This window comes from Dryobates pubescens, chromosome 17 (genome assembly GCF_014839835.1).
Source record: "Dryobates pubescens isolate bDryPub1 chromosome 17, bDryPub1.pri, whole genome shotgun sequence".
In the NCBI taxonomy this organism is placed as follows: domain Eukaryota; kingdom Metazoa; phylum Chordata; class Aves; order Piciformes; family Picidae; genus Dryobates; species Dryobates pubescens.
The window spans coordinates 21828743-21848143 of NC_071628.1; the positions used below are offsets into that span (position 1 = coordinate 21828743).

The window sequence follows — 19401 nt, forward strand, 5'->3', positions numbered from 1 at the left end:
TTCACTGAGAGAGTTGTTAGCCATTGGAATGTGCTGCCCAGGGAGGTGGTGGAGTCACTGTCCCTGGAGGTGTTCAAGAGGGGATTGGATGTGGCACTTGGTGCCATGGTTTAGTAGTCATGAGGTCTGTGGTGACAGGTTGGACTTGATGATCTTTGAGGTCTTTTCCAACCTTATTGATTCTATGATTCTATGGCATCTGCACTCCAGCAGTCACCTTGCTGTTGATATTGTGTGGTGCTCTTGTGATCAGCCTCAACAGAAAGGCGAGATTAGGACAGCAAAGGGAGCCCACAGCAGTTGTCCTGTCCTGGATGGGAAGAGAGGTTCCTTGGAAGGATGACATGCCTGTGTGACCTGGGCTGTGCTGCTAGGGAGGTGACCTGGCTTTAGCAGGGAAGCTGGAGTTGGTCTCCAGAGGTTCCCCTACCATTCTGCCGTGACATTCTGGGATCTTTGCACAAAGGCCCTCGTTTGAGAGCCTAAAGTGACTTCCTCGAGGACAGGGCTCAAGGTGAAGACTGAGCCTATTCTGGCTCTGGACCAGGCTCTACTGTAACTCCTGTGCTTATCCCCTGCTTTCCCCATGTGCAACGGATGATGCCAGGTTGATTTGTCTGCATGAGTCAGGCTCTTTGGCAAGGAGCTCAGAGCTGAGTTTTGCAGCCAGCTATAACCAGACCTCTTCAGGGCACCCACATGCACACTCCAGTTCCCTCTCATGTCTTGCTCTGCTTTCTCCTGCTTGGGAGGAAGCTAATCTCCTCCACAGCCCTCACCCATCAGAGCAGATTAGAGCAGCTCTCAGCTTCTCCTGTGTTGTGGAGGAATTGCCAGGATCAGAGGTTTGGATCGTAGCTGTGAGGGATGATCCCTCTTTTGGTAAGCCAGGATGAGAAAGCTGGTGAGCAGTTAGTCTGCATCCGTGGAGAACGTGCTGGAGAAGATGCAGTTTCCCTCTGCTCCCCAGAGTCAAGAGGAGCTGTGCTGAGTTTCCCCCAAATGGAAGACGCTTGTGCACACTTCTGTAAACAGTAAAGTGACTCAGGTTGCCCACTCAGTCTTCTCTTTCCACAGACTGTTCCTGAAGTCCCTCTGGACGCGTCTGAAGCATCCTAAATAAGACCTGTGCGCGCCGTGCGCTGAGGTGGAGGCTGCACTGAGCTGCTCAGGAAAAGAAATAGGCCATTGCTTTTCTCACGCAGGCAGGCATTTAAAGAGCCTGTGCGGGAGGAGTGTGGGCATGTGGCTGAATCAGAAGTGAGGAGCTGTCCCCTCCTTTGGCACCTCACCTGCCTCCTGTGAAACGGGGACGCTGGGAAGCCGGGCTGCGGGCTGGCTGGCGTTCTTCGGTGGATCTCTTTGTGGCTTTCTGCAGGAGGGAAAATCAGCTTTTTGCTTTGCCTTTCTGGCCAGGATTTCCAAATGGCTCGGTCTCGTCTCTGCTCCCAGAAAAGCCAACGGCAAAGCTTGCTGGCCTGAGGTGGGCCGAGGTAATGGACCTCCCAGGAATCCCTGCCTTGCTCCTCCAGCCAGATGCCCACACAGAGCATCTATCCTTGTCTTCCAACCTGAGATGCTGTCTCTTCGCTAATTACATGAGGAATATCATCTCTTCACATTTCTGTCAGCCTATTTCAAATTAAAAAGGGACCTACAAGACCAAGGAGAACTTTATCCTCCCTCTGGGGATCACCTTTTTTTTTGTTTAAGGTTTTTTTTTGCAGACCGATAATTCCATCTGAAGGTCTCCTGTGATACTGCAGTAACCCTTGGATGCTATTCAAGTGCATCCTGGCCCTTGGCATGTGCTCATTGCCTCCTAATTGCTCTAAATAAGTTGTGAATGATGAAATTAAAGTGCCATTGATATCAGGCAGCCCTGGCACATTGCAGTTACAGGCATGTGAGGGAAGTGGACAGATGGGGAGATGTTAGGATAATAGGTATTAAATGCAGATTTTATCCTGTTTGGGATCCCCATCTAAGCACAGTTCAACTTCTCAGCACAGCAAGCTTGGCATCTTCTGTGCTGGTGCCACAGCTGAGCATTTGGCACAGGCTGGTTACGTACAGGATGTAAAACTGGATGACCTCTCTTGGTTCCCTGGAGGTCCCTGGGTGTTGTAGTCTCCAGGGCAAGGATGTGCAAAATAACTCAGAGGCCACATAGTGTCCCCAGTTTGTAAGTCCTCAGCTGCCAGTCCCTGGGGCAATGTGGTCAAGTTGAAGCAAGTAGCTGTGGGCTGTTTGGGCTGTGCTTGTCCTTAAGGTCAATCCCTTAACTGATAGCTGAGTGTTGGCTTCTGGCATTGAACCCAGGAGAGACTGAGTGGGGTGTCCTCCTCCTCTGGCATGGAGGAACACTCACCTGAGACCCCAATGTGCCTGGGAGAGCAGCCCTTGCCCCAGTGTGGGTACTGCACTGGTAAGGATGGTGGTAAGGAGGACATGGGAGCTGGTAGAGCTGGGACTTAGGAAAGGCTGGAATCCTGATCTGATCTCCTGGAAGTGCTGCTGCCTTTAGTTTCCTTTTTTCTGAAAGAAATGAAACTTAGTTTTTTAACACATGTAGGCAAAGCAAAAGGCTTTGTTCATGGCTGGCACCCTGTCCTGAAGCATCATATAATCATTTTTGTTGGAAGAGACCTTTCAGATTAAGTCCAGCTACTAGCCCAGCACTGCCAGGTCATCACTAAATAAATATTCCTGAGCATCACAACTACATGGCTTTTAAATCCCTCAAGGGATGGTGACTCCACTGTCCTTGGCAGCCTGTTCCAGAGCTGGACAGCCCTTTTGGGGAACAAAGTGTTCCTAATGTTCCATCTAAACCTCCCCTGGTGAAAGTTGAGGCCATTTCCTCTTGTCTGTAGGAGCAAAGGGGCTTAGATAGACCCTGAATCCAGATCCTAAGGAAAGGCAATTTTATGACAATCTGTTCCCAACTGGAGCAGACTCCTCACGTAACCCACATGGTGAAATTCCTTCAGGTCATGGGGCACACAGACCAGCAATTCAACACTCAAACCCATGACCAAGTATCTCACCCCTGATCCCACAGGGAGAGCTGCTCGCATGTGATCACACAATGCTCAAGGAGCATCTTGGCCAGAGGAGCCTGCAGGGGGTAGCTGGTCCCAGAGCTGCAGCTGAGGGTGAGCTTCAGCAGTCTGCAAGCACTTGTGTGCTTGCGTAGCCTCACAAATGTGCCTGGTTCTGAGCAACCTGATCTAGTGTGTGGGGTCCCTGCCCATGGCAGGGGGGTTGGAACTAGATGATCCTTGAGGTACCTTCCAACTCTAACAATTCTATGAGTCTATGATTCTATGTGCAGTTATTAGCTTTCTGAAGATAGATGGCAGGTACAGCACAGCAGTTTTCTTTCCAAAAACATGCCAATCATTTTAATCACTTGCCTAAGGTTTGGGTCAAGTCCAGCCCACCTGGCTTTGGATAATAACTCTCCCAAACCTTCTTGAGCTAGTCTTGTGAAACATCAGTGTTATCAGGACGCTCAAAAGCGTTGGGAGGTGCACTGACATGACAGCCAGCTAGCCCACGGGATGGATAGCTGCTTGCAAAGTGCTGGAAAGTCACATTGGCTCAGGCTGAGCCAGTTCTATTCCTGGAACTGGCCTGGGCCTTGGCTTCAGCTTCCCCACGGCTCATCAGATGCTCACCCTGGGATGTGCTCACCTGGGGGCCTATTGCACAGGCTTTGGTTTGAGGTGGCAGGATCCTTTGCTCTGGGCAGCCCTCCAAGCTTAGAGGTGATCTGTCACAGGAGTTCAAGACCTTTGTATTCCACCTGTTGCACATTTAAAGGCCAAAGGAGACAATTCATGACCCATGGGTCTGACCTGTTCCACAAAAGAAGCCAGGAATGGTCCTTTGCCAATCCCAGTGCCAAGTGCAACACGTCTGGATGCACTCAAGCACATGGTTCCCAAAGGCATGGGAGCTGCAGGGCCTTGGCTCTGCTGGCAAGCAGGAGAAGCCTCTGAGAAGCTGCAGAGGAGCAGCCATCTGTTCCTAGGTGGGGCCTTGGAGCAATCCTTTGAGTAAAGGTGCTCCAGAGTGCCTAGGCTGGCTGGTGCTGCTGGCACCCTGCTCTGACGTGAGCTGCACGGGGTGCAGCAGTCTGATTGCATGAGGGATCATGGACCCTATCCTGGGCTGGCCCCAGTGGCTGGGTGCTCAAACTGCTCTAACATGTGCTACCTTGAAGCTGTGGGAGGTGCTAAGAGCGGCTGTAAGCTCCCCCAGGCAGTAAACACCTGGGATTTGGAGATGTTTGAGCATAAATTTTTTGAGTTAACTTTCTGAGAAGGATTTAAAAGCTACAGGGATGTAAGCATGACACAACCAGTGCTTTCCAGTGGGTGAGTGGGCCAGTCCCTCTGGTTCCCAGCACCTTGCAGAGCTCTGATTCCGTTGAGAAGTGTCTTCCCACCCCTGGCTGCTGTTCCCTCTGCTCAGGTGGAAATGCCCCTCCTCAGCTGTGCTCACAGCCCAGCATGCTGAATTATTGACCCAAGCTGCTGCCTGTGCTGCAACCTTGAGATGCCCTCGCAGTGCCCCTGCCTGCTTTTGTGTTGGTGGGGCAGAGTTAACCCCTTTCTCCTTGTCTCCTGTGCATATCAGATCATCTCTGCTCTCCCTATGTCTTCCTCTGCTTCCCCTTGCCCTTGGCTGCTTTGCCAACGCCAGGAGGTGACAGACTGCCCCTGGGCTCAGTGCCTTGGGCTGGGAGAGGTCTATGCCAGATCCCACCAAGAGCCATCCCCTTGTCTGCATGGCTGAGCACATCAGAGTACATCCCTGGATCTGCAAAGAAAAGGTCCTGGTGTCATTATCAGCAAATGAGCTGGGCACTGCCATGGCAGTGGGGGAAGAGGGGAAGTGCACAGCATGGCTGGCTCATCCCTGCAGGCACACTGAGCTTTGGCCACTGTTGAAGTTGGCTGTTCCTACCAGGTGAAGAGGAAGGAGTAGTGCTGGGTGGAAAGCCCTGGTGAGCTGGGCTTGGCATGGGTGTGGGAGGAGGAAGGAGTAGTGCTGGGTGGAAAGCCCTGGTGAGCTGGGCTTGGCATGGGTGTGGGAGGAGGAAGGAAGCAGTGCTGGCTGCTCCCAGTAGCCACTCCTGTATCCTGTAGGACCCTCAGCTTGGCCATCCAGGGCAGAGAAAAAGGGTGAGCAGGCACCAGGGTTTTATCACCAGGAACTGCTTGATGCTCTAGTGCTGGTCTGTGCTGCATGGAGCCTGGGCAAGGCTTGGTCTGGGCAATCTTAATTTCTGGGGAGCAGATCCTTTGGGCTTATTCCAGCTAAGTACTGTCCTGGTGATGGTGGTGTGGTTTGTTGCACTGGACTCTACTAGTTGGACTAAGCTTCAGTATCCCATGGACTTTGCATCCCCTCTAAGCAGGGCAGGTCTTGGAGACCCCTGTCTTGCACTGAGCAGAGCAGGTTGTTACCGGTCCCCACTTTCCCCAGGTGCCCAGACATGTCCTGGCATTGCCCTACAGGGCAGGAGGTGGAAGGAAGGATTTGTTTTCCTGTCGACATTCTTCACAGCAGACATTTCATGGAGCCTTTCACCCAGAGGTGAAGTCACTCACTGTGGCCACCTTTAGCAGCTGCTTCTCTGCATTGTGGGTTGTAAATGTCCCCTTAATTTAGTGCCTGCAGTGCACTAAAGCAGCAACCTTAGCACAGGCTCTGCATAATAACCAGATCCTTTGCTCTGACACAAGGCTACTCCCTGTTTCTGTTGCAGCCCCAGTGGCTGATGCCTCCCTTATCCCTGCGTGCCTCTGCCCCATCCCTGTTGTGTGCCACAGCCAGCTCCCTTCCTGGAGATGACAGGAGTGACCTTTTCCAGCCCTGCACTTGGAATGAGGGTTGGAACGGACCAGGAGCAGCAGCATAATCCTGCTTGTGGGGTCAGAAATGCAGCTGGGCTGCCTGCATGGCTCTGGGGTCCTGCTCCATCTGCATCTGTGCAGGCATCAGGCTGATTGCTGAAGCACAGTGCTCCTCTTCACTTGCCCCAGACTGTCCCTTTGCCCCACCACTGAGCCTCCCCACAAGATAATATGCTCTTAAATGAAGCCATTTACCCTAATGCAGCCAGGCAGGTCAGTCCAGGCAGGCACACACTCACTTCCCAAATGTTTCTTTGCTTTTGGTTAAACTTCATAGTGCAAGGTGCTGCTTCTCCTTCACGGAGGAGACTAACAGCTCTGACCTTGAGGAGAGAAATTATGAGGGTTCAGAGTTTTCTTTCCCTTTTTTTTTTGATTGCTGTTTTTCTTGCATAATAGTCATGTTGAGAGGGATTTTTTTTTTTGCTTAAACAATTTATGCCCAGTGGATAGATTTATTCCACTCAGCTGCCAGCCACAAGAAAGCCTTGCTATTCCCTGTGGCATGGCTTGCTGCTTTTTTCTCCCTCCCTCAATACTCATAAATACTCTTTGCTAAATCTGAGTTTCTACTCCTTGCAAGTGTGAGGGACCAGGTACTCCTGCCTGCTTCCTGCTGCTGGCTGTGCCTCCTCGGAGCCATCTCACCTCCTTCGCTGGCCTGGCCCTAGGTGATCCGAGTGGTGCTCAGGACCCACGCCTAAATCTCCCTCTGTCTCCCCATGCCTGCTGCTATTCTGCTCCCTCATAATTTCCGTCTCTCAGGGATAAAGGCTGTGTAAACATTGCTTTATTTAAATCTCCTGGCACCAAGAGGTGCTTTGTAGGCAGCACTTCCAAATCCCACCTGGCTGCTACCTCCCATGCCTCTTCTCCCAGCCAATACCCTGCTGTCCTGGCTTTGAGCAGAAACCAGGCAAAAAATGGATTGCCAGGGTGGTTTAGCGCTGTTCCTTCAAGGGAGAAGGGGAAAATGTGAAGGTTCAGTTTGGTTCTTAATGATTTATAGGAATGGATGTGGCAGAAATGCAAAGCAAGTGTTACGGCTTTGACAGCAGAGTTTGTTTGGACTGGGGATAGAACAAAAAAGTGAGGAGATTCTGAAGATGAAAATTGGGTTCAGCAAGGGAGGTAAGAAGGGAGACATTTTCTTTTAAACACATCAAACCTGGCTGTTTCTAATGCTGACTGATCACTTAATGCTCTTTGCTGAAACACCATTCCACATGACAAGGCACATCTGCCAGGGCTGGGATGGCTGCAGTGCTGGGGCTCACTGATGAGTCTGAGGTATCTCCAGAGCTGTGTGCCACTGCTGGTCTGACAGCCCTGGGTGCCTGCCTCTGTTTCCCTTCCTTTGTCTGCAGCTCTTCCATGAAGCTTGGAGAGCCCCAACTTCCTCACTTCATCTCTGCCAAGGTGGGTTAATGTAGGGGACCCACATGCTGCTGCACTCCCTTGCTCAAGAGGTTTCATAGAATCATAGAATTATTTTGGTTGGAAAAGACCACTAAGACCCTAAGGTGCCTAAGGACCCACTAAGGTCCAACCATCAACCTAACACCACCATGGCCATGAAACTGTGCCCAAAGTGCCATGTCCACAGGTTTGTCCTGAACACCTCCAGGGATAGTGACTCCACCACCTCCCTGGACAGCCTGTTTCAATCCCTGACCACTCTTGCAGTTAAGAAATTATTCCTAATATCCAATCTAAACCTCTCTTGGCACAACTTGAGGCCATTTCCTCTTGTTCTATCACTTGTTACTAGGGAGAAGAGACCAACCCCCACCTCACTCCAGCCTCCTTTCAGGGAGTTGTAGAGAGCAGTGAGGTCTCTCCTCAGCCTCCTCTTCTCCAAGGTCTGGATCGAGATCTCCAAACTCTCTGCAGGAGTGAGCCTGGGACATGGCATCCCCTCCCTGATGGGCAGCTTGCTGGCTCTGTCTCTAGCACTTTGGATTTCTTTAGAGCTCAGATTTTTCAGCTCCTCACCTCTCCACTGGTGCAATGCTTCAGGAACAGATGGGCTTAATTTCCGTTTGCCGCCCCCTGAACTTGGGAGGAGGCTTGAGTTTGGAGCCAGTCTTATTCCATGTGGCTCCTTCCGGCAGACTCCTGCCCGTGGGCAGCCAGCCCTGCCCTGATCCTGTGGACACACAGCCTCCTCCTGAGGAGCCTTCTTTGTGTTGAGGAGAGCTCTGTGTAAGAGCCTTCTCTCTGAGCAGATAAATCTGTCTGTGTTACCTTAGCAGTAGCAATGGCTGAGCATCGTCTTAGGGGTTGATACTGTTGAGATGCTTAGTCTAAGCTTCATCTAATCCTCTTTCATCTAGCAATTGGGCTCGTGAGCTCACAAAAACAGGTTTTCTGACACCAGCCTCAGCATTTTGTGGTGTAGGAAGGAAGGAAGGAAGGAAGGAAGGAAGGAAGGAAGGAAGGAAGGAAGGAAGGAAGGAAGGAAGGAAGGAAGGAAGGAAGGAAGGAAGGAAGGAAGGAAGGAAGGAAGGAAGGAAGGAAGGAAGGAAGGAAGGAAGGAAGGAAGGAAGGAAGGAAGGAAGGAAGGAAGGAAGGAAGGAAGGAAGGAAGGAAGGAAGGAAGGAAGGAAGGAAGGAAGGAAGGAAGGAAGGAAGGAAGGAAGGAAGGAAGGAAGGAAGGAAGGAAGGAAGGAAGGAAGGAAGGAAGGAAGGAAGGAAGGAAGGAAGGAAGGAAGGAAGGAAGGAAGGAAGGAAGGAAGGAAGGAAGGAAGGAAGGAAGGAAGGAAGGAAGGAAGGAAGGAAGGAAGGAAGGAAGGAAGGAAGGAAGGAAGGAAGGAAGGAAGGAAGGAAGGAAGGAAGGAAGGAAGGAAGGAAGGAAGGAAGGAAGGAAGGAAGGAAGGAAGGAAGGAAGGAAGGAAGGAAGGAAGGAAGGAAGGAAGGAAGGAAGGAAGGAAGGAAGGAAGGAAGGAAGGAAGGAAGGAAGGAAGGAAGGAAGGAAGGAAGGAAGGAAGGAAGGAAGGAAGGAAGGAAGGAAGGAAGGAAGGAAGGAAGGAAGGAAGGAAGGAAGGAAGGAAGGAAGGAAGGAAGGAAGGAAGGAAGGAAGGAAGGAAGGAAGGAAGGAAGGAAGGAAGGAAGGAAGGAAGGAAGGAAGGAAGGAAGGAAGGAATGTTCCTGCTGCATCTCAGAGCTGCTGCTCCTAAACTGAGGCCGGGGCAAAAGGGAGAAGATAATGACCCTATGTTCCCAACCTGAACTCTTACTTGACTCGTGGATTTGGGGCTTAGGTGTCAGCTCTTGTTTTCATAGAGTCTTGGGGCATGTGATTTCCATACCTGGCTTCTTGTGGAACATGAGGCTGAATTTTATAACCATGACTTTGGGATGGATTCAAGTTCTGGCTTGTTTTGCTGCTTTCTGCTGCATGGTGCCAAGTGTACCTTGGGAATCCTGCAGCTTTTGGGGAAGTAAGAGCAAATTTAATTTAAATCATCTCTGTTCCCTTCCTGTGTGGCAAGGCTCTGAATTTGGAGCTGCTGGACTTCAGTTGTGCTTGAAAACTCGTGGGCTGTGAACTTTACAATCAAAACCTGACTCCTGCCTGCTCAAACCTTGTGTGTGGTCCAGCAGGCTTGCTGCCCTCTTGCATCACGATGTCACCTAGATGCTCATCTGGGGGACAGGCCCTGGAGGGTGGTCCTGGCAAAAAGGCAGTGGCAAGGGCTAGCACCTAGGACCACCCTCCCGTGGCCTTGGAGCACAGGAAAGGGGTCATGAGTTTGGTATCAGTGAGATCAAATCAGCCCCATGCTGGTTCCCAGCTGACAATTAGATCTCAGCCCTAGAACCTGATTTTTGACCAGCTCTGAGGTGACCATTAGCCCTTCTTGAGAAGAGGTTAGGTGGGCAAAGCCCTTCTCCATGACTGTCTGCCAGTGCTGCTGTGGTGTGGGCTAGGTTAAGTGAGCAATGTCTATGGGTGGGAGGGCACAAAGCTTTCTGGAGATGGTCTCCAGTGGGGCAGCTCCCTTGGCTTGGGTTTGCTGTTGATGTGATACTTAAGGACTCCTCCTGCTTCTCTTGTGTGCACACTGGCACACAAACCCTGTGCTAGCAAACAGAAGGGTGAGTGAGTGCACCTTGGAAGCAGGGCAAGAGGAGATGAAAACCACGGCATGGGGGAGAGTGGAGTCAGGAGAGCAGACCTGATGCCAGCCAGCACTCAAGAGCTGCTTGCTGCCACTGCCTTGGCCTAATCCCTTGACTCTGCCTGGCCTCATTCCCCAACACCTCCTTCCCTTTTTGCTCAGATTGGATGTTGCTTCTTTAGCATCTTCTTATGCTCTCCTCCTCCTGTCTTGCAGGGCTGCAGATCCAGGGCTGAGCGAGGTGCCCAGCTGCTCTGCATTGGGTCCCATGAGACAGGCAGGACCACCCTGTCCTTCCCCCCCTCTCCCTCTGCTGCACAAGAAGCCCCTCCAGAAGCCAAAACGAAGCTGCAGAGGTCTGCTGCCAAGGTAAGTCCTGGGTGGTTGGGGTTTTATTTTTGCTGCTTTGCTCTGCTGTGGCACTTCTCTGGTGGAGGACACTCTGCAGGGTTCTCTTTCCTGCCTGCTCCACGTGTTTCTCCCTGCTGCAGCAGGGTGCACACACTCACACACACAAAAGACTGAGCGAGCAGCTTTTGCACCAAATAACTCAGGTTGCAGTCAACAGCCACAGCTCACGAATTCAGGTTGTATTTAGCAAGTGGTATTGGCTGTGGGGGGAGGTGGGGATGGGGGGGGGGGGAGAAAAAAAAAAGTGAAACACTGAAAAGTTTGATTTTGACATTTTCAAACTGAAACCTTTCAGCCATCTGTTTCAAGATGACATTTCATTTTGAGTTTTTTTTCTAGGGTTTTTTGGTGGTGGTGTTTTTTTTTTTTTCCCTCTTCTTTCTTCTTCTTTCCAGTGTGGGGTAGGGAAAGCCACCTACAAACAAAATGCAAGCTCACTTCAATCCAAAGGGTTTCATCCAGCCCCTGATTATTACTGGGACTTGAAAATTTGGCAAAGGAAAACTAAAAATAAATAAACCAAAACCCAACAAAATAAAACAAAACAAAAGCAAAACCAGCCAACCAAAAAAAAAAACAAAACCCCAAACCAAACACCAAAACAACCCCAAAAAAACCCCACCTCAACCCAAAACCAAACAAAACCCACTTCAGTCAACCTGAATTTTTCTCTCAGCTTGGCCACCAAAAGCAAACCCAAGCAAACAACACACGCTCCTCCCCCCACCCCCTATTTTCCCTGCCCAAATCTTCAGGATCTGCTGCTGTTGGGGTTGGAAGCTGTTGGAATGCTGTTAGAGCAGGGCTGGTGGGCAGCACAAGGGGCTTTGGGGAGCTCTGGAGCAGGGAGGTAGGTGGTGGCTGCAAAGCCTGTGGGGTTGTTTGCTTTGCCTGTGTGAGGGAGTGGGAGCTGTGAGGCACCTACTACGCATCGCCGGGAGGTTTTGAGTGAGAGCTTGGGAAGAGCCTGTGGTGGCAGAACATGTTGTACCAAGGACTTCAGGGATGGCAGGAGAGACTCAGTGGGAGCTAATTTTAGCTGTGGCAGCAGAAAGCTTGTGCCTGAGACGAGAGCACTCTATGCATGAGCCTACCTGGGAGGCAGCATCTTCCCAGGTGTGCAATAGAGCCCTAAGGCTGTGGTAGCCTCTAGTACTGGTGCCCAGATCTCTGCTGGGTGCCACAGATCCATGGCAGGTCTCCTCCAGCCCCATTTGCTCCCTGAAGAACATCATCTGTGCCTGTCAGCTCAATGCTTTGACTATACAGAGTTTGAGAAAGTCCAGTTTGAGGTAGAGCAGGGGTAAATGTGACACTGAAGGGACCTTCTGGTCTGCCTGGAGGGTCTCTGTGGATAAGCTTGTCCTGAACAAGAGAAAACACTGTGGGGAAGGAGCCTGTTGGGCTCAGGAGGGAGGAGGAGAGCAGGAAAGTACTAGGTAGATGTTGAAGAGGGAAGGGAGAAAGGTGGCTGACTTGTATGGCCAAACAATGTAGAATTGGGTTCAAACTTGTCAGCTTGGTTTGGGGTCAGAAGATGTCACAAAGTCATGGAAATGAGGAAGAACCTCATCTTCTTGCCAGAATAGCAGAGGCTGGGCACTATGAAGGCCACAAGCTGCCCACATGAGGCAGAGGGACAGGGCCTCACAGTGAACAGGATCCTGCCCATGGGACTGCATAAGGAGCCTGCATGGTCCCTTAATGACAAAGAGGAGATGGTCTGACCATAATTGCCCCTTGTCCCTGAGAGCCCCAGGGTGGCCCTTCCACCATGCTCTCAGCTCAGCTGAAAGCTGCAGCTTCCTGGTTTGAGAAAGAGGCTGCACTTTACCTTTCCTACGCTCTCTCCACCCCCATTTTATTCCAAGGGTACCCTTATCAACAGCCACATGGCAGAACTGCTGGACAGGGAGGCATCTGCTGGAAGGGGGATTGCTGTGCTTGGCAGGGGCTGCTGGGCACCTCCCTGTGCGTGGGGCTGTACCTGCCCCATGATGGCTCATACTGGCCTTCAGGAAGGAGGGATGGGGGCATGAATCGTAGCTGGAGAGTAGGAGAGACCCAAAATCGTGCCATAAACAATCTGTGCAGTGCAGGGGGTGGGGGCTGCAGAAATGCATCTGCCCATCATCTCAGAGGAGGGTGCTGCTGGCATGTCCCCAGCTCCCAGCAGCCTGGGCACACAGGACTCCCACTCCGGCAGAAAAGCTTCACATGCAAAGAGTACCTGGCAGGAGTCTGGGCACGTGGTGGGACAGCAGGTGCTTGATATCCACTTTCCTGTGCTCCCCTTGCTTTTGTCAGCACTAGCTCCCTGCTGAAGCCTTACAGGGCTGCTGCCTTTGTTGCAGACTCAAAACCTGGCTGTTCAGAGCTAGACAAAATTGGGAGGAATGAAGAATTTCTGCAGATCTGAACCCAGTGGTTGCCCTGATTTGGAGGGGAGCCAGTTGAGCCCAAGCCTTTGTCTGATGTCTTGCAGGTGGCTTCAAACCCAGACTCTGCAAGAGGTGGTTCTGGGTAGGGTCGTAAGACCTCAGCCTTGTGGCCTCTGTGCCGAAGGGATCCTTGTGAAGTGCTGGAGCACCAGCTCAGCTGCTGGCTGCTTGGAGCAGAGGCTGGCCTCTGGGCTGTGGGTAGATCCCTGGAGACAGAGCTCATGGGCCTGTGTGTTCCTATGTGAGATATGAGCCTGGAAGATAGTGGTTGTCCCTGGGCAGATAGTGGGTTGGAGAAAGGGAGTTTGTCACACCAGCAGTCCCTCCAGCCTGGTTTGGAAACAGTGAGAAGGTCTTTCCCCAGGCCCTTACTGGAACCCCCTGAAACTTGCTGAATCATTTACCTCTGTTTTTGCATTTATTGTTCCCATCTTCCATTCTCCTTCTGTTTTCATCTCACCCTCTCTTTCTTTTTCCCCCAGCTCCATCTTTATCAGTAGCTAATGAAACAGGCAGGGAGAAGGCAGATTCGTACAGTAATTAAATTTACTTAGTGGGTATTCAGCTGGAGTAATGAGAAGTTTAATTCAATGATTAGTTTTTTCTTTCATTAATTAAAAATGGAACAACGGTGCACTTACAGTGGGCTGCATTGATCCTCCTTGTGGAAAGCTGCTGATGGAGGAGGTGGAAGGAAGGCTTCTCGTTTGTATTATCATCCCTGGATGATCTGCTTGCACACAGATGCCTTTATTGTCCCCTGTCTCTCAGGTGACCTCTCTGCCAAGGTGTCCCTGACTGTCTCTGTGTAAGGTTGTACTTAGGGCAGTGATGGAGGAGGGTGGTGGAGCAGTCCTCAGAAGTCCCCAGAAGCAGCCTTTCAGCTTAAAAAAAAGAAGGATTTGAAATATTTGCTGTGGGTGGAAGATTGAAAAGCAAGTCCCAGCCCACAAGAAGTTTGGGGTGGGAGAGTTGTTTTCCTTCCTAGCTAAACAGATTTTGATCCATTTAAATATGTTAAATCCATAGCCATGTTTTTAGCCCTTTAAAAGAAGTGATGTGTGAAAGCATAAATAAATAAATAACCCAAATAAGTTGTTCCCTATTTGCCAGTGCTCTCTGGTAGGCTCTGAGCCACACTGGGACCTCATATGTCCTTTGAGGCATGGTTGGGCAGGTTGTGTTCTGCTTGAGCAGAGGCATTGGCTTGTTCCTGGTTTGTTCCTGCTTTTTCCATGGAAGGTTTTATTTTGGTAGCTTTTGGGATCACTGTAAGATCTGCTAAGTAGATGAGTTCATAAGGAGATGTAGTCAATAATGGGAACAAAATCCCCCACAACAAGCAGTGAACCATTAATTGGTGTTATAGATCCAGTCTGTGCTGGAGTGATGTTCTTAAGGGGCTGGCTGAGATGGCTATGCAGCAGAGAAAGCTCTGCAGCCACCCTCACATCTGCCCTCCCTGCTCCATGTGTCCTCCAAGTCATCTGCTTCTCTGCTGCTGGCCCTGTGATGGTGAGAATTAGCCTTTGGCTGGGGGCAGTGAGCACCCCACGTTGAGGCCAGTAAGTGCCAAGGGCACTCAACACCTCTGAAAGTGAGATGGGTTTGCTTTCCTGTGGTGTCCTATGGTATCTCAGGTGATAACTGCTATGGAAAAGCTAGTGGGCAGGTGAAAGACTCCTGAGCAGCCCAGAGCTCTGTTCTGTGCTGGGAAGGACAGGCAGAGGATTCAGAAATAATTTTGTACTCCAAAAAAGGTGGAATAGATCTCCCTGCTTTGGCTTCATCCCCCAAACCAGTGAAAACTGTGGTGGGGAAATGGTTTCTGGCAGTAGAAAAGATGAACACGAGGCACTCCTCTTTCCACACAAGACAAGAAGGTCACAGCTGTGGTACCTGGGCTGGCTCCTCTCCAGCACATACCTTGGCTGTGGCAGTCGGTGGGGGGGAAGGGGAGGGAGGGGCAGGAAGGTGAGCCTGAGGCCAGAACATGGTCAATTTGAGCTCTCTGGTGCTGGCACCCTGACCAGGGTGCAGTGTCCCCCATATATGGGGCAGCACTGGGATGGGGCAGGCAGAGCCATCATCTTGCCCAGCAGGATTTAGGCAACATCCTCCACCTCCCAGGACAGCAGACAGGACAAGGCTGTGGGAGGGCAGGGTGGGACAGAGCCACTCTTCCTGTGCACTCCTTGGCTAAAGTGGAGCTCCTGATATTTGGCAGGGCCCAACCTATTGTCCCCAGGGAGGTATGATGGTGCTTTGCTCTGGACAGTGCTCTGGGCTGACCCTGGCTGTGGCACATCACAGGCAAATGCCATTATGTCTGTAGAAGGGCCCTGAAACACCCCACTTGGGTCCCTGGGGCACAGTGTCCCGCAGCCAAAACCTCATACCCCATTGCTGAGGTCCTGAGCTGTGAGACCTTTTTGCAGCTCTGGGCTTTAGTAGCATCCTCTGTGCAGCATTTTCTTGCTCTGCCCAACCTGGAGCCACCAAGACTGGAGTACAGGGATGCAGCCCCGGGCTCTGAGCTGCCCGGGCAGTACTGCCTGCTGGGGAAGGCTCACGGAGGGCTGTGCAACCAGGCTGGTTACTGAATGCCACCCAGCCTTGTAGACAGCTACAGCACTGCTTTACAACCATGTTTTTCAGAGGGCTTCTGCACGGCATGTGTTTCTTGAGAGATCACTGCAAGTGATTCCCAAGTGCTCTGGCCCAAATCTGTCCCGGTAGCTGTCAGCAGATCAATGCTCTGCTAAGTACAGGCTTGCTCTATTTCCATGGGAAAATGGCTTCTATTCAGCAGTTCATTCTGGGCCTTTCAGCAGTAGGTCCACTAAATTTTGGTTGCTGTGTTTTTCTGTCTGTTGCAGCCTGATTTATAGCTTCTAAATATTGGCTCAGATGAAGATTAAACTCAAGACGAGCTCTGGTTTTGGGCAGGAGAGTAGGGGGAGGGGGGAGAAGCATTCCCAGCTTTTTAATTTCTCTCCTGCCTGCCTCTCCAGCACCAGGTTTAAAGCCCTAATTGCCATCTTGTTTCACCCACAGTGCATGAGTGAAACGCAGAGGAGAGGCCAAAGCCCAGCACGCCCCTGGCAACTGATCCCCCAGCATCCTGCCTTCATCTGACCTGGGTAGGTGGCACACGAGGTCGGGAGCTGTCCTGTCGCCCAGCATATGACACTCACATGCTTCTGTCTCTCTGAGACCAGGCTTGGACTGGTTTCTGCTGCCATAAGCAAGGTAGAAATGCCTTCCCCTCATAGTCCGGGGCTGCCACCCAGCCCTCCTGGGCTGTAAGGCAATGCAGCTTTCAACCAGGACCTGAGGCAGGTGCTGCCTGCATGTCGGGAACAGGTAGGAAACGTTTCATCCATCACCCCTGCATAGGGGAGGGCTTTACCGGGAGGGGAGGGCTTTACCGGGAGGGGAGGGCATCCAAAATGAATATTTGGGTGATGTTGACAGAGAAGTCGTTGTCATGTGGCCGTACAGCTCTGCTTAGGCAGCTTGCTCCGGCATAAGTGAGGGCAAACACTGGCTGCATGGAGCGAGCCAGCGTGGGCAGCTGAGCACTGCAGCCTCGGGGATGCTGGGCAGAAATAGTTTGATGTTCCAGGAGAGGGCAGGCGAGAGAGGGCCCTCAGAAAGCAGCGTTGGGTGAGATGTCTCTATTAGCCCTGCAAGGCGTCGGCCCTCCCTCTGCCGACTCAGCCTCCTGCCGGCGCTCTCGCCGGGACAGTTGGGAGGCAGCAGCCAGTTCCAGCTCGTTCTGTACAGCCCAGTCCTCAGCCGACATCTGTGCACTGTCAGGCTGATGCAGGCAATCAGTGAGACAGCAAACAGCAGAGCTGCCTGGGCTGAGGCAGTCTCCCTGGATGTCAGTCCTGGAGAGAGAAGAAAGGGATCTCTCTCCATCACGAGCAGGATTCAGTTGATTAATTTTTAAAAACTAAATTAAAAATATTAGAATGATTCAAACATCTTTTGTATGCCAGAGCTGAGCAAGGCGGGGGGAGTATTCAAACCGGATGCTGTCCAAGGCATGAGATAGATCCTTGCTCTGCAGGAGTGGCACCACTGGGAGAGACACCCTGGCTTGGGGCAGAGCGCAGGGGCTCACCTGGAGCTGCCCAGGAGGCAGCATCCCACGCCTGGTTCAGAGGAGAGGGAATCAAAGTGGTGAGGGAGAAGTGGCTTTCACAGGGACACATGCACACAGCCAGATAATTTCCCCTTTACATCCTGTTTTGCTCAAAGCAACGAGCAGGCTGCAGAGACTCAGCCTGATGCATGCAAAAAAGGGACCTGGCCTCACCTCGCCTCACGTTCCTGCACAAGAGGGGCCAGCAGAGAGGTGTTTGCAGCTTTGAGGAGAGGTATTTCTAGCTTCTCTCTGCTGCTTCCCCGTTTTTATGGTAAGCAGGAATGATGCGAGGCACCTCTCCCCGCCGGCTCCCGCGGCTGCTCCTTGCAGGCCCTGGCAAAGCTGTGCGCAGAGGAGGCTGGGTCAGAGGAGTTCCCACCGTGTCAGGGCTGACAGAGCAAGCGGAGGGACCATCGAAATAGCAGCTTTCTGTCAAAACACCTTCTCGGCAGCAAGCCCTGCAATGGGTTTATTCTTGGTGATCTTCTATCAAAACACAATTCTACTGGGAAACGGTCGTGCTGCTGAAAGTCCTGCCTGAAAACACGAGCTCTGAGAGCCATCTGCTTGGGGGTATTTTCTTCCTGAGTGCCATTTGCAAAAGTTGAAGATTTATTCTTTTTCTTTTTAGTGTGTGTGTGTGTGTGTTGGCTTTCCCTCCCCCCCCCCCCCCCCCAAAGAGCAGTATTTAGCAAGCGAGGTGATTTTGGTTTTCCATGGGTTCTTGCCTTTGAGAACAGAAAAATGTTATTTCCTAGGAAATTTGGGATAGCTGAACTGACAGGGCTGGAAGGGACCTCAAGGCTCAGCCAGTTCCAACCCCTCTGCCATGGGCAGGGATGCCTCACACTAGACCAGGATGCCCAGAGCCACACCTAGCCTGGCCTTGAAAACCTCCAGGGATGAGGCTTCCACCACCTCCCTGGGCAACCTCTGCCAGTCTCTCACCACCCTCATGGTGAAGAACTTCTTCCTGACATCCAACCTGAATCTACCCATTTCTAGTTTTACTCCATTCCTCCCAGTCCTGTCACTATCTGATACCCTCAAAAGTCCCTCCCCAGCTTTCTTGGAGCCCTCTTCAGATACTGGAAGGCCACCATATGATCTCCTGTGAACCTTCGCCTCTCCAGAATGGGGATGTTTAGGTTTCTCAGCCTGGTCTCTGCACTAGCAGTGTAAGACTGGGGCAGCTACATAGCATAATGATGGGCAGCAGCCACATCTCAGGTCCTGAAGACCTTGGGGTCAGTGCATAGCCCCTCCACCATGCCCAAAAGTCTGGAGTTGAAGCAGGGCCTGGTGCTGGCAGGCAGCCTCTGAGCCTGAGCGACCAGCAGACACCTAAACCCTCTCCCCAAGGAGACAGTGAACCTTGGGGCTGGTTGATGTGGTCAGAGGTTTTATTTAGTTCTGAGGCAGGGCTGAACCTTGTGGATTTTTAATGCATGAATTTTTAGTGTTGAAACTGAGCAAATCTTTGAACTCATGTGGTTTCTGAGGGATGTTGCTCTTCCTCTCTGACTGCATGTGCCATAAATGCTCCCCAAAAATCCTGCCTTTCCTCTCTGGTGCTGCTCTGGTGATGTAGTCACAAACTTGCAATAGGTCAGACTTCCCACAAAGCCTCTGCCACAGAAGTGGTTTGGTTTTTCACTTTTTCAAAGCAGATTTTCAGCATCAAGGTTATGTCAAAAACCTATAAATGGGAACAGGAACATCACAGGTTCCCCATCTCATGCTGCAGTGGGCCAGAAAGCCCTCATGAGGGTGGCCAGGAGCAAGGAGGATGATGCGAGTGACCTAGGGTGTGGAAGAAAGAATGAGTGGGGAAGGGTCTGGGTGGTGGCATCTTGCATGGCAGGAGCTGGGGAGGGACAGGGTGGCAGCTGGTTTAGCAGAAGGGTCTCTCCTGGGAGCAGTGTGCAGGTCAGCACTTGTTGGAGAAGGAGCAATAGAAGTTGTCAGGTGGAAACATTCCCTCCCTGATAACTTCATTCTGCTGGCTGGCTCAGAGCAATGAAAATCAATGCAACAGAGCCAGGCTGCCTGTGCAGCAGGAGAACCTGTCTGGGACCCCCTTCCACCTCACACTGTCCCCAGAGGGGACCAGCTGGTAGCTCTAGACGGTGGAGGGAGTGTCATGTAAGAGTAGCAGCAGTGTGGGGTCTGTCCCCAGGGAAGCTGCAGTGACAGTGGGGTCACTCGTGTTTGGCTGTCCCAAAAGCTGTGTTTAAATAGGATGACTGGAAAGAGCTGAGGGAGAGAAAACAAGGCTTGAGGGAAGGGCTGCAGCAGAGCAGAGTTCTGTAGCTTGTGTCAGGAGGTCTGCTCCTTCAC

The 19401-nt window shown here is 51.6% G+C and overlaps 1 protein-coding gene across 3 annotated transcripts in view; it reads left to right on the top strand.

The window, feature by feature from the left end:
* Nucleotides 1-19401, top strand: part of LINGO1 (leucine rich repeat and Ig domain containing 1) — a 171057-nt gene that overhangs the window by 84562 nt on the left and 67094 nt on the right. For 2 of the 3 annotated variants that reach the window (XM_054168748.1, XM_054168749.1), the window contains exon 3: nt 10270-10422. The gene's annotated coding sequence lies outside the window, so the exon portion shown is untranslated. Of the gene's footprint in view, nt 1-10269; nt 10423-15962; nt 16049-19401 lie in introns of those variants that run through there. The other variant, XM_054168747.1, reaches the window with a different exon arrangement.